The 24,615-nt window shown below is 53.1% G+C and overlaps 1 protein-coding gene across 2 annotated transcripts in view; it reads left to right on the top strand.

Annotated features, from left to right (window-relative positions):
- Nucleotides 1–24,615, top strand: part of PLXNA1 (plexin A1) — a 113,959-nt gene that overhangs the window by 24,847 nt on the left and 64,497 nt on the right. Inside the window, exon 4 of one of the 2 annotated variants that reach the window (XR_011003042.1) lies at nucleotides 11,736–11,769. The exons of the other annotated variant lie outside the window; for it this stretch is intronic. The gene's annotated coding sequence lies outside the window, so the exon portion shown is untranslated. The remainder of the gene's footprint in view (nucleotides 1–11,735; nucleotides 11,770–24,615) is intronic. 2 annotated transcript variants of the gene reach the window in all.

Raw genomic sequence — 24,615 nt, forward strand, 5'->3', positions numbered from 1 at the left:
GAAGGGTGATACTGAATAGGGTGTGCTGAAGATGGTGCAACCCCCTCCCAGTAACTGCACCGTGCTGGGCTGGCGGCTAGAAGCTGGAGCAGTGGGACATTCTGGGAGGTGCAGTACAGACCCGGCTGCCCTCCTTCACTGCCATCTGCTCCTCGTTATGCAAACACAGCACTGCCTTGGGGATCTGCTGAGCTCAGTGTAGCCCTCGTGGATTGACCCAGTTTTGGGTGCTGTCTGGTTATTTTTGGGGAGATGAGCTGAGTTCCTCTCTCAAAGCAGCGGTGGCTCCCTGCCCACAGCTGTCCCCGGCTGCTGCGGAACAGGGAGGCTGTGAGCTGTCCCTCCCTGCCACAGCCCTACAGGAGATACCCAGCACCAGTAGGGATCCAGGCACTGGAGTTCCCTAAGGCAGGTGTGGTTACAGGACAGTGCAGCCAGTGCATCCCAGCCAGGATAGCATTGGACTACACATCCCTCGCAGCCAGCTGAGCTCTCATTTTTTGAAGATTATCTGTCTCCCTTGTCACCACTACAGTCCCTGTAGCTCCCTGTTCTGTCCTGGAACTGGCTGGCCTTGGGCATGAACGCATCATGTCTCCGTTGGGAATCTGCTCCCCCCCGGGGCTTGTGCTTGCCATGGCTTATTTATTCTCTCCCACAGAAAGCACAGCTGAACTGGGCCTGTGTCTGGCTGCTTTGATTTCACTGCTTTGATAATAATAATACAACTAATACTACTAATAAGAAACTCTTCACACTAAGTGGGTTATCTCCATCCCTAATAGCAGGACATGGTGCTCCTCTCCTGGCCTGCAGAGGCTTGAGGGGCTCCCCTGCAGCTCCCTGTCCTGTGGGCAGGGAGATGATGGTGTTTGGGGGAGCAGATTTGGCAGCCTATGGAGGCAGCCCCCTTGAGTTCTCTAAAAGCTTTGGAATAAGGATGGCTCAGTGTGTTCAAAACCCTTGGTGTGTCTGGACAGAAAATAGGTGCTGTGGGGAGAGGGAGTTGCTGACCAGGGCCTTTTTGGGATTTCCCTGTTGCCTGCTGGCTCCCTTCTATCACAAAAGCCCCCGTGTGTTGGCCTCCTGGGTATGATGCATGACCTGATCATGGTCCACGTGAGCTGAGAGAAGAAGCTGTCAGGCTCCCCTCCCACCCTGCCGGTCCCTGTCCCCACAGATCCTTTCACATCACCCTCTGCTTGGTGCTCAGGGTAAGCAGCTCTGCTGAAAAGGGGCCCTTTGTGTCTCGCGCGTGAAATCCGGCTCACGGAGTGCGCGGGAAGGCTTGGCCCGCCTCGTGACCCTGCTGCTGCCTACCCTACTTACTGCCGGTGCCTTGGCTGGCTTTTCTTTTGGGGTGTGTGTGGGGGGACTCAGGACAGATTTGGGGCATGAACCCTGCCCTGGCCCTGGCAGTGTCAGCAGGTGACCCTTGAGGACTCCCCAGGCACTGACCCCTGCGCAGCCCCTGGAAATGCCCTCCTGCCTGTGCTGCTGCCTCTTCCCAGCTGGCTGCCCGGCACAAGGGCCTTTTGTTCCTCCTGCCTCTTCCCTGTGCCCTCTCCTGCTCCGTCCCCATCCTATCCTCTGGACACCCATAGCCCCCTCCCCACACGCTTACAGCCCCCGTGGGTGCCGGTGCTCAGCCCGTGAGGGAGATGCTCTCCTCAGAGCATGCGCCCACGCCTCTCCCCAATCAATGGCAATAATTTTATTGGCATGACAAGGTAGCCGACGGTTGCCAAAGTGAATCCATCAAATACCTCTTGGCGGCTCCCCGCCCCCTCGAGAGCTCTCGCTGGAGTCGTTAAGCTGTTTTAATCAAGGTGGAGGCTGGAAAGCGAGCGTGTTAAGTGGATGGGGTGGTGGGCAGGGGGCGGCGGAGCCTTCCTGTCCCCTTGCTCGTGGCAGGGAGCGCTCGGCATCGCCCCATTGCTGCTCAGCAGGAAGGGGCCCGCTCGCTGGCGTTGGGCTTTGTTGTGCCGCCCGGCTCTGAACAGGATGTCTCATTGTTGGAGGAAACAATTAGAAATTCATCGTGAACCGCTGGCCTCTGGGATCTGCCGGGGCGGCGAGGCCGTGGCTCCAGGCAGCTGCCAGCTTCGTCCTGGGGTGACTCCTGGAGGGGAATGCCACTGGGGTTCCTGCTCCTGCCTCGTGCAGGATGGATGGGGATGAACATTTCCAGGCTCCTGGCACTCCAAGGGATGCTCCAGCATCCTCATACAGCCTTGGGAAAGGAGAGGAGGTGTCAGGGGACTCACTGCCCTCGAAGTCTGCTCCCCCCACCCTCCGTGCCCCCAGGCTTTTTGACTCACAAGCCACAACTCTCTCTTCTTTCCCCCCATCTGCTCGGCTCTCAGTGCAAAGCCGGCAGGTGAGGGGGGCCTGGGAGCCTGGCGCCTGGCCAGCCGGGTGGCAGCAGCAGCAGCCAGCCCTACTCCAACCTTCGCTGCCGAAAGCGCTGACGGTGCACGTCTCGCCTTCCGTGGCGCCGGGTGCCCGCAGGCAGCCGTGTGCCTCACCCCCATCCATCAGCCCGCTCCGGCTGCTCCGGAGCCACCGCCGAACGCAGCGTGGCTGCTGGACTTTACCCGTGTCAGGCAAGGTGACTTTCGGGCAGCAGAGCTTTGTGAAAGCCGGAGGAGGCTCGGGGATGGAGGTGGATCCCATAGACCCTGTGCCTTCCAAAGGGCTTCTGTAATCGCTCTGCAAAGGGGTTTGGGGGCAAAATGCCGCTTGGCAGCCCCTCTGTGCTGCCCTGCAGGGTATGCTCAGGAGCTGGCAGGTGCCAGCCAAACCCGGCAGCATCACCTTCACAGCTGGTCCCTGCAGACCATCCTGTGCCCTGGCAGGGACTGCCACCCTGGAAGTATTGTGGAAATAAGGCTGGGAAAGGAAAAAGCAAGAGCCTGAGGGGGTTTGTGACTGTGTGCCTCGCTGCTCCTGCCCCTGTTGTTGCAGGGCTGTGTAAGGCATTGGTGGCCGTGGCTTTGCAGTGCTGGGAGAACAAGGCACATGAACGATCTTTGGGGTCGTTGATGGGGATACTGAGTCCCCATAAATGTTTGGGTCACATTCATTGGGGGCTGTTATTAGGAAAAGGGGTGTGTTGGGAGCATGCAATGCCAGAATGAGCAGTGGGTTTTCCCTCCTAGCTGGTTGGTTTGGTTGCTGAAGCGTGAAGCTGCTGAGCATTTTCTTCTGCGCCTCTCTGGTGCTGAACGCAGGGCTGTGGCCCCTGTCTGTGCCCTCTATTCTGCTGGGAAGAGCGGGAGCACGACTCTTGCTTTGGATTGTGCCTCCTACTGGGGACCTCTGTGGTGGCCTCAAAGGGACAGGGCTGGGGGAAAAGCCACCCCATTAAAATGGAAATGAGCTGGGAGGGCCCAGCTCTGTTGGATCCCTCCTGCTGGAGCCATTGTGCCTATTCACTGGCTAACTTTCACAAACACTGACTAATTTTGGCTTTTCAGGTGGGAGAATGGCCCCTACTTCCCAGGAAAGGCAGCAAGGGAGCTCGCCTCATCAGGAAGGCAGCAGTTTGGGAGGCAGGGACTGTCAGTGTGCCTAGTGTGAAGGGGCAGTGCTGGTGTCCTGCTTCGCCTTTGTGCAGGCCCATTAACCCAGATTTAATGGTGCCTGAGGAATTTGCCCTCAGCCCCTGTCCTGCTGGAGAAGAGAGGATGTGTGCTTAGCAGGAACTCGGGCAGCTCCAGTATTGTCTGGGTCCCTGCATGTTCCAGCCCTGCCTCAGGTAGAGACATGACCGTGGGGAAGGTCAGACATCCCCATGAGCTGACCTCCCTGCTTTTCCCTTCTGGGCTGGGAGGAAAATACATCACAGATCAAGAGCAAGGTGGAGGTGTGGTATGGCACTTGGGGATGCAGGATGTGGACTCCAGCTGCCCCATAGTGGCTGCTGGATCCTGTAATCCATCTCTGAGACTTTGATACATGGGTGGTCATTTGTCTCCAAGTCCAGGTGGGGATGGTGTCAGTTCCAGGCTGCTTGGAAGAGCTGCTGTTTGGTCTCTTATCCCCTGCCCTGGTTAATTAATTACAGGCTTTCCTGAAGTGGGACAGGAGACAGGATGATAATGGCAGGCTGGTGCTGATGGGGAAGGCAGCAGAAAGGTGCCCCATGGGGTTGGCATTGTGGGGTGAAATAGGAATAGAGGAGCTGGTGTGGGTACTGCATAGTGGAGAGGGTGCAGGCCCCTGGGACAACTTCCCTGTTTCTCTCTGGTTCTTTCCCTGGATGACCTGTGCTGCCAGAGCTGATCCTGGCACCTCCCTGCTCTTTGTGTACCCATGGACCAGCTGTCAGCACGAAACCTCCCCGTGGCAGTGAGAGCAATTGTCTACATGGGAAGCAAGTGGGAAAGTTTTATTTAATGGATGCTTAGTTCTTTTAATGCCATTTAGCAGCTGGAGAGAAGGAAGAGAGGCAGTGCTGTGTGACAAGCCGGCTCTCTGCAGACGGAGAATGGGCTGAAGTAGTGGGGAGCATCCCTACAGTCTGGCAGAGAAAGGCAGGATAATGTGATAGTGCTTTAATTTGTCCACGCTTTGTGCTCTTGAGGGCAGCATCGTTTGGTAGCTTTGTGCTGGGACAGATCTGGCATGACTGGGGTGCTCAACCCTGGGATGCAAGGAGGGGTACTGCTGGTAGAGCAGGTGCTGGGGAAAGCAGCTCCCTCCCACCATAATCCCTGTATGGGCAAAGGAAATGGCACTGGGCTGAAATAAGCCGGTGTGGTTTTTATTAGCTACAACCCTAATGATGTATTTTGGACTGCTCTCCTGCATGGATAAAAATTACCAGTCCTTGAATGAAGGGGAAATAAAGTCTCTCTGACCTTGAAGCTGTTCGTTCACTTGTCTTCATTTCATTCCCCTTGGCTGGGGATGCAGGTCAGTTTTGGGCGCTATTTATAGTCCGCTTCATTTGGTAGTTTTCTTTACAAAGCGAAAGGTTGTCACCTTTGTTTCTGATACTGCAGAGAGGAGCTGCTCTAGGGAAAAGGAAGAATAAATGAAAAATTTCTCAAAGTGTTCCTGTATGCGGCAAAGCTTTGTAATCTGGAAAGATCAAAAAGCCCTGGACTGCCAACCTGAGCTCCTTGTGTGGAGGTAGCCAGGGTCCATGGTGCCTTGAGAGATATGGGGTAGTGCTTTTCTGTGCTGGCCAGTGGCTGCCGGGGCTGATCAGAGCCTTTATTTGCACCAAAACAGAGATAGTTTCCCTTTCCAGGCAGCTTGGCTCATGTCTCCACATCTGGCATGGTTGGCTTTTATTGAAACAACATGTGGGCTTGATTCTTCCCTTCTCCCACCCCCATGAAGGAAGCTGTGGATGTGTTGTCCATCTTCACTGAAGCCACATGTCCACAAGAGCTTGACTGCTGAAGTTGAATCCCCTGCCTGTGCCTGCATCTCCTCCTTCAGCCCTCTCCCTGACAGACAGACTCGTTGAAACAACAAATGTTGCCATAATTTAATTTTCAGGCAAACAATAGTCCGGGGACAATGTTAAATTCATGAAACTGGCTTAATGCGATGACATTTAATGAAGCAATTTGTGTGCTAGCGTGGCTGTGCGTGGCTCTGGAGTAGTGAGGATGCTGCTCCACCCTGCTGGGCACTCCTTCTTTGGGATTAGGCTGGGAAAGGTTGGTGCTCCAGGGTAAAAGAGGGGGGTTGTCCTGCTGCTCTCCAGGCTGTGTGTGCTCATGTGGTGCAGCTTTCCCATGCTGCTCCCTGATGCTGCTGCAGTGTGGGCTGGGAGCCGGTGGGTCCAAGCTCTGGGGTTTGGCCTGAAGGGAAGGGTTGATGAGAATGTTTTGGAGCAGGAGAGGACTTGTCCTCTGCAGCCTCTGCTTTCCTTGGACTTTTCCTCCCTATGTCTGGAGCCCGGGAAAGGTTTTTTGCCCATCCCCCCACCCTTAGTGGGATGGATCTGGATCGAAGCCTCAAACCCTGTAGCACCCCATCTCCCATACATGCAGTGCTGGCTCTTCCCTCCAGGGCCATCCTGGGTTGCAGTATCCCATGCATGCTAAGAGGCAGTTCCCTTTGGAGCAAGAATTAGGAATTAAGCTGCACTGGAAGAGCACAGGCTTGGCTTTAGGGGGCTTACAATTCATAAAAGCAGGTGAGAAGAGGCAGTTTGGAGGGTGGAGAGACTGGCTGCTTGCTCCAGGGATGGATTGGATATGTGCCATCCCACCAGCATCCCTTGGGCATCCTGGCACCAGCAACATGTGGGCTTCTGCTGTGTCCCAGGAGAGGGTTCCCTGCTGTTTCTTCCTCCCCTTGATTGACAGAGCCCTGTAGATCTTAATTATGTGCCGGCATCCACAGAGCAAACCTGGTGCTGCTATAGCTGGAGGCTTAATGCTGGCAATGCTGCTCCATGGGCAGGCAGTTCCCAAGGTAAGGGGTTTCCTTGCCTTTCTAGGGATGACTTGTAGTCCTTGCTGGATATGATGGACCTGTGGAGCTGCGGGAGTGGGAGCTGGACTAGTGACAGGTGAAGTTGTTAAATGTACATGAGATTTTGGTGTGGTGTTCTTCAGTGGAGCTCAGGGAGGAGGGAGTTGGAGACACACCGATGTTGCTTCCTTGGAGAGCCCCATTTCATGTTTCCCACCTTGAAGGACACAGTATCCATATGTATCCAGCAGGGCTTTTCCCACCTGCTCTTCTCCCTGTACCTCTTGCATCCTCCCAGCCCTCCCAGCAGCAACCCTAATAGAAACCTGAGCTCCACCAAACTCATGTCACTGCTGATGCTCCTCCCAAGTGGGACTTAAAACTAAATTTTTACTGAAAGACAGCCAAATCCTTCTGAACATGGATTTTAGGCTCAGCAGAGGTGCTTGTGGTCAAGCTTGAGGTCTGTAGGGCAGTTTGCAGTCCTGCTGATCTTGGAGGCTGGGTCAGCACCTGACTGTTCTCTGGTTCCCCTGACTTTTTGCTTTCTGTTAACAATAGTCAAAAATTAATTGGTAGTTGTTGAGCAGAATGCAACTGAAAAAATTAATGGAGGAAAATATGATGCAGTTTGATGTGTGCACGCATGTGTGTCTCTCTCTTTCTACATATGTATTTATTTTTCTTTGAAAGTTTCCAGAAATAGGTTTGTGTCTTGGCCAGGGTGACTGCATCTGTAATTAGTTAAGGAAAGTGGGTGTCTTGGTGACAGCCACACAGATTTCACCGCTCAGCATCCCTGGTGAGGATGTTGGGATGTGGGACCTTGGAGGCATCTAGTACTGGCAGCTTCCTTGGCAGAGGGAGAGGAGCAGCCTCTGCCCCCCTGGATGGAAACATTGGGTCATGTTGGGCTTACTGCCACCAGCCCTGGTTTCCTGGGGGAGGGTGATGCTTGTGATGGTTTATGTGAGAACTAAGCAAAGTCTTTTAAAAAGACCCAAATCCCTGAAAACTGCACCTTGCATACATGGCTCCTGCCAGCTGATCCCCACCCTGTGTGAGGGATGGGAACTTCCCAAACTCAATCCTCCCTTTATTTCTCCAGGATTACTCTGTGTTGCTCTCCTTCTCTTTCTGGTATGTTTATGAGCCTCAAGGGATCTTGTTTTTATGCTCAATGCTCAAAATTAAAGATGTGTTTCCAGTAGGTGAGATAAACACTCCCTGTCTCAGCTGGGGGTTTCCTTCTTGCCTCTCCTTCCCTCCTCAACTCTGACGGTGGGAAAGTGTGAGCCTGTGGCTGGAGCACATAACCTGGGAATGAGATTCCTGGGCTCTCCCAGGGGGATGAGTCAGCTTTGATGCAGGATGTGTGAGCTTTGGCTTCTTCCTCCAGTGGCTTCTCATTTTAAAAGAGGGCAAAAAATTGCTGCCTTTGGCATGGAGATGGAGGAGCAGGGAATGGGGAGGGGTAAATGTGCTTGCCTGAGTTTCAAAGAGTGGTTCACCTTGTAGCTACGGGCATGCCATGTGGTGATGTGATGCTGCTGCCCATCTGCAGGTGTGCTCCTCAAATTGTGGTAACTCGGTTGTATGGCAACATTAGCATTTCTGGCTGGAGGCTGTGGCAGGGCTGGCACAGCCTGGGTTGGCACTCACCACCTGTGGTCCCTGCTGGATGTGCTGCTTGGCATGCCTTGAGCACATCCCTCTGTCCCCCTGCTCTTTAGCCACTTATCCCAGAGATGGAGCCCATCTGTGTCCCACCCTTCATGGAGTCCAGCATCATGACTTGCCTTCCCTTCTGCAGCCTCATCCTTCCAGACCTCATGCAGTTGAGATTGTCCTTCCCCATTGCCTGCTTACCTGGGATACTGAAAGGAGACTGGGCTTTGTTTTGGAAATGAAGGTGATAAAGAACATCCAAACAGCTCTGGTACTCCCCAAGACCTTATCTGCCCAGGTGGCTGTTGATGCCTCCCTCCTGGGATGGAAGAATCCCACTCACCTCTGCTTGGCTTTGGTTTCCCCTTTCATATGCTGTCACACTTGTGAGCATCCTCACCACTGTGCTGTGAAAGCCTTGGCTAGAAACCCAGCCCAAATCTCCAAGTACAGGATTTTTCGGCTGAGACTTGGCCCACTGTGCATTTCTGAGTTGAGCCAGAGGTGACACCTCATACCTGAAGACCAGAGGTATTTTTGCAGTATCTACTAAGCTCCAAGTCTTGCCCTCAGTATCCCTTCCATGGGTGGCAGCTCACACTGGTTAAGGTTGTTGAGTCAAAATTGTTGTTTTTGACCCCTCTAACCTCCCAAATTCTGTTAATGCTCAAGACTAGGGAGAAACAGAGAGAGAGTGAACATTTTTTAAATAGCTTGCGAGTTTCTGGTGTTGTTTTTCATCAGGAAAATGATAGTTGTATAGAGGCAATTAATTGGAGGAAAAGTTTCTGGTAATAAATGTCAAGAATGTTTCAAGAATGGTTTGGATAAAATACACTTTTTTTAAAGCCTCCCAGCAAAACAAAAGCCTTACCCGATTTTGAACCTTGCCAAAGAGAAACAACTACAAAACTTCAATTTTCATTTTTTTTTTTTTTTTTCCTGATGTGTGAGTGTGTAACGTTTAAGTGCTTTTTTTCCTGCTCAGCCTGTGCTCCTTAAACAAAAGCATGTGTTTTCCTGGCGTGGCTCCCTCGAGGCAGCTCTGTTGGAGGGGAGGGCAGGGGCTGTGGAGGTGATGGCTGCACAAGTCCAGGCAAGTCCTGGTTTTTGGCAGGAGCTGGAGTTCTCCCTTTTTTGGGGTGGGGGAAAGGGAGGTGGTGGTGGATTGTGGTCAGTTCCCTTCTCCTGTCTACGTTTCCCAGTTCTTCTTTGTGCCAGCCGTGGGTGGTGATGCCTGCAGCCAAAAGGAGGAGCAATCCTGAGACTTGTGGAGTACTTTGATATCCTGGGGCAGAAGGTGATAAAGGAAAGAATGAAAGCTTCAGAGTGATGTTAGAGCCTTGGCTGCCTCTCCCGGAGCAGCCATTGCCTGCGGCTTGTGGGCTGTCAGTAACCCTGCTGTGCCTCTTGCTCCCTAGAGCCTGGGGAGTTGGCATGGCAAAACTGACATTTTATGGGGGAGGTGATTTCCTGGTGGGGGTGTCTGTTTCTGTGCGTGCTCTGAAACATCCCTGGGGTGCTGTGGCTGTGTGAACCTGCCAGGGAGCTCTGCTTGCCCCGGAGAAGCCGAACCCTGCTGCGTGCTGCCTTCCAGCCACAGCCATACCTTTGGTCCCAGCTGTGGGGTTCAGTGCTGGTGTGTTTTTCATAAAGGCTCTTAATCACATACAGGATGTTTCTGTTTGTTCAAGCAATGAAATCACACAAACAACCCACCCCCAGTTTGGCTTTTGCAGAGCATCAGCTGCTCGACCCAAGTCCTCGGCAGAGCCGGAGCAATCCTCCCCTCTCCTCCTCCAGCTCTCGACCCCGCAGTGCGGCCAGAGCGCGCCTTTCATGTTGTGGACATGCCCTGGAAAGCCGCCCGGCGCTGGGGACGGGATTACATCGGGGCTGGGAGCTGGGGCTGACTCATCACTGGGGTGCTTGGCCGAGGCAGCAGCAGCAGCATCTCACAAGAGCCAGCAGAAAGGCTTGGAGACCTCGAGCTGGGACCAGCCCTGAATTCTGGGGCCTTGGTTGCAGGCAGGCTGCACGTGAGGCATGGTTCCCCCCAGACCCTCTCCTAAGAGGAGCACGGTGGTTTTTTGGGTGGGTGGGAGGTGGGTTGCAGGCGTCTTCTTGTTCCTGAGTGCTGGGGTTGTGTATTTTTGCATTACCCCAGGTACTCAGTCCTGGATGGGGACATCACAAACCTGCCACTGCATCATCATCTCTTGCTCTGGGTTTTGTCCTTCGGGGTATTAAGCAGAAGGAGAACAGGAATGCGTCAGGGTGGATTGAAATAAAAAAAACACCCTGACTTTTCTCACTCCTGTTGCGTGCATTGGTCCCATGGCTGCCGTTTCCATGGTAAAGCAGCGGGCCTGTAACCCAGCCCACCCCGTGCTCCTCAGCATTTGGAGGAGCAAAAATCCTCGGAGATGACAAGAATAATTTAATGAGCCATTAACGAGAGTGGGGGAAAACAGTGGAGGAGCTGGAGCAGGGTCGGGGTGGGGACGAGGGGAGGCAGGGTTGGCTTTTGGCAGGGAGAGGGTCATGTTGGCAGCCTGCTTGCTTTGCCTTCGATGTGTTAAGAAGTTTTGGAGGTTGCTTGAAAAGTGTCTGGGGAGCGGTGGCGAGCCAAGCGGGCTGCGGGCCAGCTCACAGCTAAACATGTTGTTGTGTAAAATTGCAGTCAATTAATTTAAGACCTGCCAATTTCAACTGCAAAGCGCTAGGAGGTTCTGTCAAGTTTTCAATAGGATAAAAAGGGGGAAAGGGGGATTAGTTTTCACCACTTGGATGGGCAAATAGTGATCCTCTGCCCAAACCTGCAAAGCACCTCCTCCTCTCTGCTTCTTTTGCTTGTGGTAAACTCAGCCTTCACTGGTGTTAAAAGTCCTTCTGGTGTGTGCTGTCGGGGCTGAAATGGCTGAAGGATGTCAGACAGAGCCTGATGATCTGCTGGTGACCATTTCACGGCTTGAGGAAGTACTGGCTGCAGAGGGATGACCCACTCCCCTTTGACTTTGCAGTATTCCTCCTCCATAGTCTTGTGGGGAGTATCCCCTCTCTGGCGTTCCCAAAGTAGTCTTCCCCAAAGTTACTGATTCCTGCAAGCCTGCAGGTCCTTGGCATGCTGGGTGGTACACTGACTGTCTGAAATAGAGGAGGAACTGGAAAATGATCAGGGCAGGCCCAAGAGGTGCCCTACATCCCCCTGTGTGCAGCCCTGGAGGTCAATCCTCACTCACAATGAGGTGCATAGGCTGGTACTCACCATGCAAGAAGACAACCTGCCCCAGAGAGCTAATGGCCAGGTGGGCACAGTGTCTGAACCCCAAAAAGGCTTATTTCCCCCATTTCATGGTGGCAGTAGGGCACTGCTGCTCTGCACAGAGCCCCTCTTTCTGGCAGTGCCCTCCTTCCAACTACTGCCTGTTATGCTCTTGTGCTGCAGGAGCACAGCACCCCCAGTAATGGGACCTGGGCTGAAAACTTTGCTGAGGTTTTGCTCTCTCTATGGCAACTTTAATTTGAAAAGTGTTTCCTGGGTTCTGGGGGCACGTGTGTTTGTATGTGCATCTGCAAGCTGGCTTTTTTTCCCCCTTCCTTTTTATTTTTTTCTTATTTTACAGCTTAATGAAACTTCTGAGAAAGTGCAGCTCTGCTGTGAGTAAGAGTCATGAGACTGGTGGGGTGAGCTGGCTTTGGCTTGCTGAGGGTTGAACTCCTTCTTGGGGCTGCTTGAGCCTGAGACTTGTGCCTCAGCTCTTCCCTGTCCTTATCCCAGCTTGCTTTTCCATCCACAAACACACTGTTCCTTAGATTTACACACATATGTTCATGCATCTTTCATTCCTGTGGCCTTATACCTGGGCTTTTGCTGTCACCTCTGCCATCACGGCTCTATGTCCCCAGGACATGATCTCCAAGCACTGTTGCTTTCTGTTTTGTCATCAAAGGGTGTAAATCCACTTCTCCCAGACTCCTGGGGCTCAGAACCAGCTGCGTACCCCACCACGGCCATGGGTTTTTGCTTTTCTGAGCAAGGGCTTTGTGCTTTTCTGTGTAAGGCTTTGCTCAGTGCCTGTGTGTGCGGCGGAGCTGCTGCACGTCCCTGCAGGGCTGCAGACTGGCTGCTCCTCCTTGCTGGCAGGAGAGGGGATTTGGAGGCAGGTCCCTCTAGAGCCAGGCTCTGCTGCTTAGGCACTGCTGTCTGCGGACTTCCCCAGAATATATTAAGCGTAATTTCCTCCTGCTTCACCGGAAGCTTGTTAATATTTCACCGGGGCACGGGGGCAGACTGCAAAGCCCACGCTTCAAAGGAGGGCAGCTTTCAGCAGCTCTGGGGTTAGCTTTTGGTTTTCCCAGCTCTTGCTATAACTCGTTCTGTGGTTTTAAAAACAGGTAAAAAAAACCCAACCACCCAGCTGAGGAGAAAGCCCAGGCAAAACCCACCAGGCATGCCTGTCCCTGCCTTGCTGAGCCAGGCTGTGGCTCTGCTGTGTGCTCAGCTCCACTCTTCCTGCACTGACATCTGGGGAAAAATTGTAAATTCATGTCTGGATGCTTTGTGAGCTCACTTGTGTTTGAAATGGCTGGGAGGAACCCAGTGCAGCCTGGATGTGCCCTACTGCTGCCAGCATGCCTTGAGGAAGGGCTGAGGTGGGTTCCCCTTCCATGAGAGGAGAATTTTGGAAATGACTTTTAGGGAATTACTTTTGCTTGATCCTGGACTCCACAAATCGGAGCAGGATTGTCCCTCCAGGAGCAATAACAGAAGAATTACTGCATTGCATGGGCGTCTTTATGTGTTTTTTAAACTGTGCCTCCTAATTATAAATAATGGCTGCGATATGAGATATGATTATGATGGATGGTGATTCTGTATTCCGTGTGCATTAGCGGCTTTAACCTTGCCGGGGTAATTATGTCTCATTTCAAATTCTGATACTATTTATTTGAGGTAGGGGACTGGGAATTTAATTTCTACTGCTTTGTCTTTTAGTATTATTATTATTTGAAAAGGATACCTTTGCAAAATTGTTTTTTAATCATTCCCTCCAGTTGGCAGCACCAGTTTATTAATATTTTCAGTGCCCATGTGGGGCTGTTTTGGAAATGTTTGTAAAGGTAGATGTTTTGGGGGAATGTGAAGCTGAGGGCTGATGTATAGGAGAGGAGCTATTCCTGCAAGACACCAGTATGCACCCCGCAGCTTCAGTCTTCCCACTGCAGCTGCCTTTGGCACTGGCTGCTGCTGACCCACATGTCTCTGCCAGCCTGAGCTCCCTCCTCACATGAGGTCCCTGGAGGTCCAGGAAGGGCTGAGCCATCGTCCTGCCCACCCCTCACCATCTTCGATGGCACGTTTAATTAAAAACCGCATCAACCCGAAGATTGTGCACGTGGTCCTTAATCAGTTTGAAGTCTCTGTGAGAATAAAGTAATTATACTACTCGTTTGGTTACAGTAATTAAAACTTTAATTAACATCATTTCCCACCCCTTGGCCTCCCTTTACAGATATTCAGGCATGTGATGGGTGTCTGCTAGGGTTGCATCTCGGGATAAAGCTGTTTATGCTTCTGCCTGTCCCATCTCTGTTCCCTCCAGCAGCAGGCTGCTAAGGTCCAGCTATTCTTGTCCCCGGCCCAGCTCTCTTCAGGCTGCCAAGTGTCAGCTGCATTCCTGCATGGGAATGCTCCATGGCCAAGGTGCTGGCAAGTCCTGGTGGGTAGCAGTTCCACTCGATGTCCCCTGTAAGCACTGGGAATGGTGGAGAGGGTGGTAGGTGTTCCTTGAAGATCTTCTGAGAACTTAGTTTTGAATGTGGCATGTGGTTGGGTCTGGTCTTAGCAAAAGCTGAGCTTTCAGAGAGCAGCCCTGCCTTCCCAGGAGGAACTTGTTAAGGAGACAGCCAGGCTTTTAATTTCCCATTGCATGGACCTGCTAGAGCTGAGGTCACAATGATTTGCGGCTGAGTGCTATCACACCTGGAAAGCTCAGGGTGGGCTCCAGCCTCTCTGCACCCCATTTTACCCCCCTGGGTAAAATGTGGCCACATCACCCTGTGGTCAGTGATGGGCTCTGTGTTGGCCAACAGGACCCTGTGCTCCCCGAGAGCCTGCAGAAGGGATTGCTGCCTGCAGAAGCAGGGCAGGGAGTTCTGCATCAGTTCCAAAGGAAATCCACGCTGTGTAAAACCTGAGCTCTTAAATATCTTGAGCAGCATCCTTAGGGAAAGAAATCTCTATATTTAAATCTTCTCAATCTCTTCTTTGAAATTGCTCTGATGCAGACTGAAGGGTCTAATTTCCATCCTGGTTTTGAACAGGGAGGCCACTGCAGACAAGGAGTTTTCTTTGCTCTGAGTTCTGCATGGTGAGGAGCCACGGCCCCATAGCTTTCCCTTGGCTTTTTGAAAATGTATAGAAGGGTCTAGTGTAGCCAGGGATGTGGCTCTCTGCATTGGAAATAGTGTAGGAGGGCCAGAAGTTTAGAGTATGGGAATGAAATTTTAAAATGTGAACAGAAAGGAAGATCAGGGAATTTAGCATCAAGAGCTCAAGCTGGAGTGAGTGAGAGGGTCTAAGTCTATTTCAAGCAAAATATTTGCAGGCACTCTGGTGTGCTCAGTGTGAAGCCAGGCTTAGCTGGCTGTTATCACCAGGATCACTGGCCATGGAATGTTGGAGGATTTCTTCTCTAATCTTGAAAGTGTTTGTGTTTGGAGCAGGGACTGTTTTATGACGAAAGGCAGGACCTGGAGTTTTGATCGTGGCATGTTGATAGTGAAGCTGTTGATCAGAAAAGTTCAAGAAAAAGTGTGGCTGTGACTTTCTGTCTTCTCCTGGTGACATGGGTTTCATTCTCATGGAGTCCATCAGGTAATGTATGATTTTGTCAATGAGTCTGTAAGAGACTCTGCATGCCCAGTCATGCTGCCTGTGCTGGCTCTTAATATTTAATGTCACTGTGCCCTGTGATATTTAGACCCTGATTGTTTATTGCTTATCAGCTTCTCTCGGACAGTCTGGTGTGATTTGTCCATGGAGATAAAACACCAGGACAGCCCAGAGGTGCAGTAAAAAGAGGACTGATGGGTAGGAAGGGATCAAAGCTGATGTTAAATGGGTGAAGCTGAACCTGCTGTGCCATCAGTGTTGTCCTTCTCCCTGTGTGGAGGTGAATGTGCAGTGGATTTTGTTCCTATTATAGTCCCCTTGCTGCAGGAAATGGCTTTTGGCTCTCATGCCATGGAAATAGTGGCTGGTGCACTTCTGTGGTTGGAGCTGAATGAGTGGGGGGCTGAGATGGGGGTGCAGAAGGTATTGGAGTCTGATGGATGGGTGAATCCAGACATGAGCCATTGTGCCTGCTCAGGCAGCCCCACTGAAACAGGGGTTGACTGGTGCTGAATCTGTGTGTGGGGCTGCTGGGGTGGGAGGGGAGCTGACCAGGGGGAGTAACCTGAAACAGATCCCCCCTTGGGGTATGCCCCTCTACAGCCCCCACTCTGTGGGCTTTTTCTGCCACTGGCTCCTCTGTTTGCGAGGCCAAAGCCCCTGCCTAGTCCTCAGGCAGCTCCTCTCTCACTGCTGTGTTGTTTAGGGACCAGGAAGGAAATGGCTATTTTCCTGGAGCTGGAGGAGGGATCCATCTGATCTCCAGCTGTGCTGCAGCCCTGGGAGCTGATACTTCCTCCCTGACACGTCCCTGGTGAAGGTCTGTTACCCCCTCCCTGCCTTTTTTCCCTGGAAATGGGGCGGTCCCCATTCCTGTTATCAGGGAGCAAGGCTTTAAGCCCTGGCCACGGGCAAAGACTTTGCCTGGTCATTGCTCCATGTCCCAAGTGGGCAGGACGGTGAGGATGGTGGGACAAGCCTTTGGCATTCGTGTTGGAGTTATCTTAGTCTGGTTGCATATCTGGGCAGAAGCTGAGGGAAGCTCAGGAAAGAAGGTTTATGCTGCCCTGTTGAGCTGAGCAGCATCATTAAGAGCTAAATAATTTGGATCTGCAGAATAAATAGCAAATTCTAAGCTATGGTGAGGCTGGGCTGGTGGCTCTGGGTCTACTCTGCTTGCTGTTGATGGGCTGTGTGTCAAGGGGGACCAGTAGCCAAGGGTTTGGGCTGGTCGCCATGTGATCTCTGGAGGAGCCAGTGCCTTGGCAGTGGAAGAGATGGCTTTTGTCTTGAAAACTCAGTATTGAGTCTTTCAGGTGAGAGTTTTCTCCCCAGGGCCTTCTCTGGTAGGTTTAGGTATTAACTCACCCCAGGCTGGTCACATGCAGTCTGAGTCCTGTGGGAGCTGGGAGGGTGACACATTGCCATGGCTTCATTCATGCCTTTCATGCCTGGGGCCTGCTGGGACTCTTGGGATGCCTACAGTAATTAATGAACAGGAGAAAAAATAATCCAGTATTTCTGTGATGTGCTCTGTCCTTCACTGCTGTCACCCAGGGCTTTATTTTTACATGGAGAAGAACAGTGGGATGCAGAGAGGAGATCCCTGTTGCATTTTGCTTTGTGCTCTTCCTGCCCTTACCTTCCATTTTGCAAAGCTAAAATTCCTTCTCCATCTGTTACTGGGCTTTCCTACCTCCAGACCTCCCTCCTTTCTTCCCAAGGCTTGAGAAAAAGCAGGATTGTCTTACCTGCCTGTTCTCCTCTCCCTTGCAAGGGAGATTTCTTGGGTGGGATGTGGTGCTGGGGTTTCACAGGGTATTTGTGCTGGAATGGGCACAGGCACTGTGTTGCTGGAGGCATAGCTCTGTCGCTCCCTCCCCAGGGAACTGATGCTCTGGCAGCTGCCATGCTGCCCCCAGGGACACCCCGGAATTCCTGTCAGTTCCCTTTAGCCTCAGGGGCAGAGCCCTTGCGTGGTGTCCAGATCGGGCAGGGCTGGTGGGATGCTCTGTGCAGAGGTTAAGTTGCATCACTGTTGCTTGGCCGAGGGTCAGCAAAGACTGCCACCTTGCCAGGTCATAGGATCACATGGAGGGGTCCCTGGGGTTCCCCATCCCCCTTCCCTTGTGCCACTCAACAGCTGCCAATGCCTCCTGCCTGGTCTCTGGCAGCCCCAGGGCAGTGCCTGCCCATTGATTTGCTTGTTGGGGCCCCCTCTGACTGCCTCAGCCCTGAGCTATGCTGATTGGGAAATAATTGCAATAATAATAGAGATATTTTGCTCCTGAGTGACTAGACAATATGAACTGGGCTCTGAGCCAAGAGGGTTTTGAAGGGCAAAGCTGAGAAATCAATGGCTCAAGACTGCAGGAGCTGCTGTGGGCCTGGGGGCTGGCAGGGATGGGGATGGGACCTAGGGCTTTATTTGGGATGAAAGTGGGCCAGCTGCCTTAACCCATCACACATTGTGTGGCTCCCAGTGGGAGCCTGTAATTCCTCCTGCCACTTCATTGTGACTTCACCATCCATCAGTCCCTCCCCCATCTGGGTTTGACTCTGCCAAAGGTGCTTCCCCTGTGCATTATCCTGGCACTTGCTCCCTCTTTCCAGCAGTTCAGTTTTGGTGCAGAGAGATGGGAAGGATTTTTATGACATTGTCTTAATTCGGTCAATATTGCTGGAACAGTGTGTTGGGCTGTACTTCCCATCCTGCTGATGGAGAAATGCTGGCAGAGCTTGTCAGGAGAGATTTTGGGAAGGTTTGCAGATGGTGAGCATGGAGCTGGTCAGTCCTGTGCTGTGCCGCGTGGGCTGGTGCTGGTGTAACTGGCTCTGCTGAGCCCACTTAGCATGGTGGAGCACCACTTGTGTGGGTGGCTGAACAGGAGGAAAAGATGGAAATGAGTTTAAATGAAAGGAAAAGGCGGTTAAGAAGTTCTGGGGAAGGTGTTGCTGTGTTTTGGGGGCCTGCTCAGCAGGGTTGCTGCCCTGCCTCCTTCTCTCTTCTCTTTCCTATGGCAAACCCCAGTGTTTCACTCAGTTCCCACCCCACCTCCCAGAGAGGTGCAGTGAGTGTGTCTGTCCCCAGCCCATCTGGCTGAACTCAGGATCCTGCCTAAGGATGGCACATTGGCAGTAACATGAGCTTCGAAACCAGCTGGGTGAACCTGTGCCACATCTGCCAGTGTTGCTGAGGTGCTGGATTTGTTGCTGAGCATTTGAGCATGGATTTAGATTAAGTATCTCCTTGTTTTTTGCTTTATTGTACCAATATGATTAAAGTCCTAATATTCTCCATCTCAGGGTGATGTTGGGCCCAGGACAAAAGCCTGGCTTGTACTCATCTTTATCAAGTGAATGGGTTTCACTGAATGGAATCGGGCAGCTTACCTTGCTCCTCGGCAGGTTAGTGATGAGGCAGGAGCATCCCAGCCCTGTGTGAGCAATCAGTGAAGCCTTCTCTTGCAGGGGAGGTCGAGAGGACAGAGCCCAGCTCTGCCAGATCCGAGCAGCCCGCAGCTGCCTTCCCGTCTGGCGGGAGGCATGTGTCTGCTCCTGGTGCATTCCTGTGCAGGCAGCTGCTGGGATGGCAGGGAAGGGGCTGGCAGCCGGCTGGGGGAGCAGGGGGAGTGCTGGGAGCCGGGGTGTCGGCTGCCAGCCTGCCCCGCATAGCTGGGATGTTTCTGTGGGGCCCATCCTGTCATCAGCCCTGGGACAAGCCCCTGCAAGATGCATCCCCACAGCCCTGCCCGTGGCCCTGCTTCTGGCTGTCCCTACCCTTCCACTGGTGTCTGGCTCCTGCCCTATGGCACGGAGCACCCGTAGGGTTAGCCCTGGTAAAGCGTAGGAGCATTTACTCCTAATGGCAATTTCCTGGTTGTCTGAGCAAAGCCAGAGGCAAATCCCCACCACCCTGGACACCAAAGTTTGGTAACCTGAAATACAGTGGGAGGGAGCAGGAGCCACTGCCTTGACCTCCCTGCTCTTGACCCCCAGCATGCCAGTGTCCCCTTCTCCAGCACCCAAGGCTCCCAAGGCTGTGTCCGTGGCATAGATGATGCCATGGCCCTGCAGCTGCTCCTGTCACTGCCTTTTGCTGCACCTTTCTGGGTGAAGGGAAGAAGAGAGTGTGTCTCCTTGGAGCAGCTGATCCAGAAATTTAATTTAAACCCTTTCCCTTCCTTTGGAAACTGGAGAGGGGCGTGCTCATGGCAGCTGCTTGTCCTGGGGAAAGACATGTGGAGGGGCAGCTGGTGTCCCTGTCCCCACATTCTTACTGCCTTGGGGTGAACCCAGGCCATCTGCTAAGAGGGGCTATGCAGGATGACCCCTCCAAGGCCATCTCTTTCCCCATGAGCCTCCCTGGCTGGACATGGGATGTGCCTTTTCCTGCTGTAGGCTTGTCAGCGTGGTGTTGTGTGACACTATGCAGCAGCTGTCACCTCTGCCCTGGTGTGGCCAGGCTGCATAGGCCCTCTGTTGCCTCTGTGAGGTGGCCCCATGGCTTGCAGGGGCAGCTCTGCCGAGACCCACTCCTCTTCTGGTTATATTTGGCCTATCCTATGCCTTTTGGGTGGATGGTGCCAAAATCAAAGCAGAATGCTGGGGGTGTTCACACAGCCCTACTCTCAGGGAGGGGACAGTTGCACCTGCTGATTTGGGTGTAGGAGCCTGGGGCTTCCATGGTGCCTGAGCTTCGAGCACCAATGGCCTTGGGAGGGGAAGGTTTCGCTCCTGGGGCTGCACTCTGCCCTCCACCCATGACAAAGCATCTTCCTCCTCCCAACTCAGCGATGTGCTACAGAGCTGCTCACTGGTAAGATGACAGGGCAGGAGGGGGCCAGGACATGGGCACAGGTAGGGCAGGGTCCTCTTTCCAGCATCCTCTCCTCCTCCAGGGACAGCCATGTCTTGTCCCTGCCTGTTTAATCTCTGTCCCCAATGGAGATCATTGGGGCTGGGGAACTCTGTGCTTCCCTCAGCGTGTGTTGAGAGGGAAGAGGGAAGGCTTTGAAATGCACTCCCATAAATAAGCCTTTCTTTCGCGTTGCCTGTCAGTACCGTGCGAGCCCCGTGGAACTGGAAAGGGTCCCCGTGAAAAGGCTGCCGAGTGTGTTTCAGGCAGATAAGTCCCTGCCTTTGAAGTGTGGCAGGCGGGCAAAAGCGCCCTCCTCTTGTAGCTGCTGCCAGCCGCTGCGAATTAATCACAGCCCTGCACAGATAAGAGTACAAAGCCTGACTGAGCACTTCTCTTGCCCGGAGGAGGGGTCTGCGGGGAACCGCTGGGGACCCAGGATGGAGGCTGGAGAGCCTGGAGGTGGGGAGATGTAAGGCTGGGGTGGGAGTGCCTGTGGGAAGACTGGCTGTGGGGCAGTGCAGAGCCCCCTCTTCCTGGTGCTGGGCTTAGGGGTGTCCCCTGTGAGATCGGGTCTCTTGGGGGCCTTCTCCGTGGGTCCCCAAAAATGTGGGTTTGGTCCTGTGAGGAGCCAGTGGCCCACCCAGACACCTCCCAGACCCCACAGACCTCTGCTGGCATGTGTTAAATCCAAAAGCAGCCTTGGCATGTCTGCAGCTGCCTTCCCTCTCCAGCTGTGCTTCCTCCCTCTCCACCTGGTGTCCCTGGCCCAGACTGAGCTGTAAAGCCCTGTCCTCCTCTGGACCTGCTGCCAGCGCTGGGTGGGTGCCAGGTCATGGCTGCTGCCCCGCGTTCCTCTCATTGCCTGTCTTTCCAAAAGTCAGCTCTGGGGAGATTTTCCTCTCTGCCTCGTGCCCATCGCTGGTGCTGTAAGGATGTTGGGAGATGTTTCTCCTGGCAGTTGGCTGATCAGCAGTGGTTATGGCAGTGGGGAAGTGCCTCCTTACCCGGACCAGCCTGAAGGGCACCTTGCCTGGGGGAGAAGTGTGCTGCCATGGAAAGAGCTGTTTCTTAGCAAGGCGACGTGCTTGCCTCCCCCAAAGCCTTGTATGGGATGGCAGCTTTTTTCTCCAGCCAAGACAAAGCCATCCCCAGGAACCATCTCTGGGTCGCCTGGGAGAGGACTTTGCATTCGTCCAGCTGGGTTGTGCAGTGTGCAGTCACTCATTGCATTTGGGTCGCCAGGGGTTGGGGCATTGCCCCCCATCCTTTCCCTCATCCTTCCTTTGACAGGGTTCTCAGCTTCCGGGGGTGCAGCTCCTAAACCCGTCTTAGAGTGAAGCTATGCTGGGTGCTAGCCTCATGGGGGTGGGCTCATTGTTTGAGTGGGGAGGGTGTGCACATGGGTTTCTGGCAGAGCAGCCCCTGGGCTGGCTTTGAGATGATTCACCCAAGCAGGGAGTCTATAATTTCATGCCTCTGGCCCTCCCCATGTACTTAACAAGGCAGCAGCCCTTCAAGCTGACCCTCACTCCTGCTCCTGTGCCTCACTACAGTCCCAGGAGCTGGCTGCCCCTTGGGGCTCCTGCAGCTCCTGGGAGGAGGCACCACCACCGAGTTGCTGCCTGAAGCCAGCCCAAGGCAGGCAGAAGTGAGGGCAGGAATCCTGAGCAAGAAATTAGTGTGAGTAATTATTAGTATTGGGTAATTATATCAGCGTCAGGATGAGGAGAAAGGTTAATATGTTTATTTATTTATTTATTTATTTATGGTAAATGTCTTTTCCCCTGGGTGGGAAGGCAGCCAGGGTGGGCAGGAAGTAGAGTGTTTCTGAAGGGGTCTGCTCTGATTAAACTGCATCCTCTCCCCCTTTTCCTGCTCCCAGCTACCCCGGGTGCAGGGAGTGGGAGGAAAGCAGCCTTTTCCAGTGTCTGTAAGAGATGGGAGGCTCCTTGTGCATTCCTGATGCATTCCTTGTGCTGCTCCACCGTGCTATAGTCCAAACAGCCCATCCTTACCCTGCTGTCCAGGATGGGTCGGTTCATGTTGGGCTAATCCTGCTGGAAAGAACCTGATGCTGGATTTCCACCTCTGTCTGCACAGCAGTGGGTACTCTGGGCAGTTGGGTCCTGCTTGGCATGGGGGAGTCTGGGGTCTATCTGCTCACACAGGTTGCTCATGGAGGTTGTGGATGCCTCACCCCCAGGAGTGTTCAAGCCAGGTTGGATGGGGCTTTGAACAACATGGTATAATGGAACCAGGGAGTTGGAACGAGGTGTTAGAACTAGATGAACTATAAGCTTCCTTCCACCCAAACCTTTCTGTGATTCTATGATCTCCTTATGCTGGAGAGGAGTGTTAGGATGCATTTTCCTGCCGCGAGCTAACTCACAGTCTCCCTCTGTGCCCTGCACTTTGGCCAACCAGGAAACATCTTGATTACCAAGTCTTCCAAATTTCATTTTCCTGATTCCTAAACACACCTACAGCTTATCCTTAACAGGGGGAGAGATGCTAGAGAGAAGGGTTCTTGTGTGTGCATGGCCCACCAGAATATCCTGACGTGTGTCAGGCTGGGTTCCAGCCCCGTTTGACTACTGAAAGTATTTTTAGGTTCTTCCTGGAGCCTCAAATTAACTGGAAGTGCTTCATGTCTGTTGTTTTTTTAATACATCTCTTTCTCTTTCCCAGCACTGCACAGTGCAATAATGTAATGGGGAAATTACCCCGCTAGTTAAAAATTACTGCCAGTGCGACATGCAGCCATAGATCTATTTTAGAACCAGGGTAAAACTGTATCGATTATTCTGTGCCGCAACTGCGGCCCATAAAAGGATTGGAAAGGTGCGTTTGTCACTTTGCCATAGTGAGGTGGGGAGATGGTGCCTTGCTGGGCAGTGGAAGGGGTGCTCCCTGTTACTCTCCTCCAGAGAGCTGGCTTGGGAAGGACTTTGTAGGGGAGAAACTGAGAGCTGGGAGGGGAGCAACTTATGAGGAGATGTGGGGAGGCAGGGTTGTGCTCTGGGGCTGATGCTGGGTACCACTGAGCAAGGGACACTGCTGGGCAGGGCTGCCACATGGCCCTGTACTACAGGTGTCTGGGTCTTGACCTCCTCTGATCTGTTTGGAGCAGGAACAAACATAGTCCTAGACCTGGGCAGAAAGATACCCCTGCCAGAAAGGCAGACAGAGGCTTTAGCACCCCTGGGTTCCCCAGCATACAGTGGTACCAAGGGCAAGGCTGATGGGGAGCAGTCTGTGCAGGGAACTAGCAAAGGATGCTGAGAAGGAGGGGTGGAATGCCAGGACAATTTTTTAGGTTATGGTGAAGGCTCTTGAGTCCTGTGGAAGGAGGTACAGGGGGTTTTTGGCTCTGTCATGAGCTCCCAAGAGTTAGCCTGGCCCTGCAAGCCCAGTTGTCACATCCCTGGGGAGAGGGCAGCCCCTTTGCTCACTGCTATGCAGGACTCGTCTCTCTCTGGTTGCTCAGGGGTCTCTTTCTTAATTAAATACATTTGTTTTGTAAAACTGCCTAAAAATAATCCGGGGCTGGTGCATGCAGGAGGCTGGCAGTGAATCAAAGGCGCCGCTCTAATTAAACGGGCCCCGGTTTGTTTGTGAGCCGCATACATTTCCATGCTAATCAGCTGCACACCGGGATCCTGCTTTCCCAGCCCCTATTCTCCTGATTGGGAACTGTGCAAATGCTGGCAGCAATTTACTGCAGGAGCGGGTGAGGTGGTCAGGATGCTGAGGTGGCTGCTGTGGGGGCACAAGGGGTGATCATGGATGTGCTGGGCTGTGGGATTGGGTGTGATAATCAGGGCAGGGTTGTGGGGTGCATTTTGTGGGGGGGTGCTTCCAAGCAGCCAATTTGCCCCTCTTCTGTGGGGGGATCCTGAGTCCTGCAGATGGGGATGCTGGACCAGGTCTCAGTGTGTGCCAGCAGCAGCGTGGAGATAATCGCAGGTAGAGTTAGCTCCATCTTGCTGAGCATGATGCTTCACTGTCTACTGCTGGGATTTTTGCAGAATGTATGCCTGGTGTGGCTCCCATCCCATCCCATCCCATCCCATCCCATCCCATCCCATCCCATCCCATCCCATCCCATCCTCTGAGCATTTCTCTGGCACTGTCCCCCTTGAGGCTGTCCCATGCCCGAATCTGGGGATTTTCACAGGTAATAGCATGAACACAAAGTACTTCTGGCTCGTGGAGGTGCCAATCAGGGTATGCCAAGTGGCAGAGCTGAGTTTAGCCCTGTGTGGTGTGTGCCTGCAGCCTCGTGGTGCCTCCTGATGTGCTGATCACCGGGACAGCCAGGAACCGGTGTGCTTAGGAAGAGCTTTAACGTAATTGTGAGCCATAAGGAGATTAAAGCCTTTGCCATGTTCCTGCTCAGGGAACAAAGGCGCTCTCTGAACCTCTGTTGACCTCCAACTTCCTTGAGACCCTCTTGACTTGCCCGGTCACGAGTCCGAGTGTTTCCTCTGATGGATGGGTGGATGGGAGCCGAGCCTGCGTGCGCTGCAGCGTCCTGCCTGGCAGGGCTCGGAGCCCTGTGGTGTGCAAGCTGCTCCTGGCACCGCTGGGGCAAGATGGGGTTTGATGCTTTGCTGCAAGATGGGGACTCATTTGCTCCAACTTGGAGGGGTTTTGGGGCTGAGCAGCAGCACATAGTGGCATGCAATGTGAGAACCAGGGATGTGTTCTCCCTCCCTGGAGAGAGATGAATGCCATCAGCATGAAT

The sequence above is a fragment of the Anomalospiza imberbis genome, chromosome 11, assembly GCF_031753505.1.
Source record: "Anomalospiza imberbis isolate Cuckoo-Finch-1a 21T00152 chromosome 11, ASM3175350v1, whole genome shotgun sequence".
NCBI classification, from domain to species: Eukaryota; Metazoa; Chordata; class Aves; order Passeriformes; family Viduidae; genus Anomalospiza; species Anomalospiza imberbis.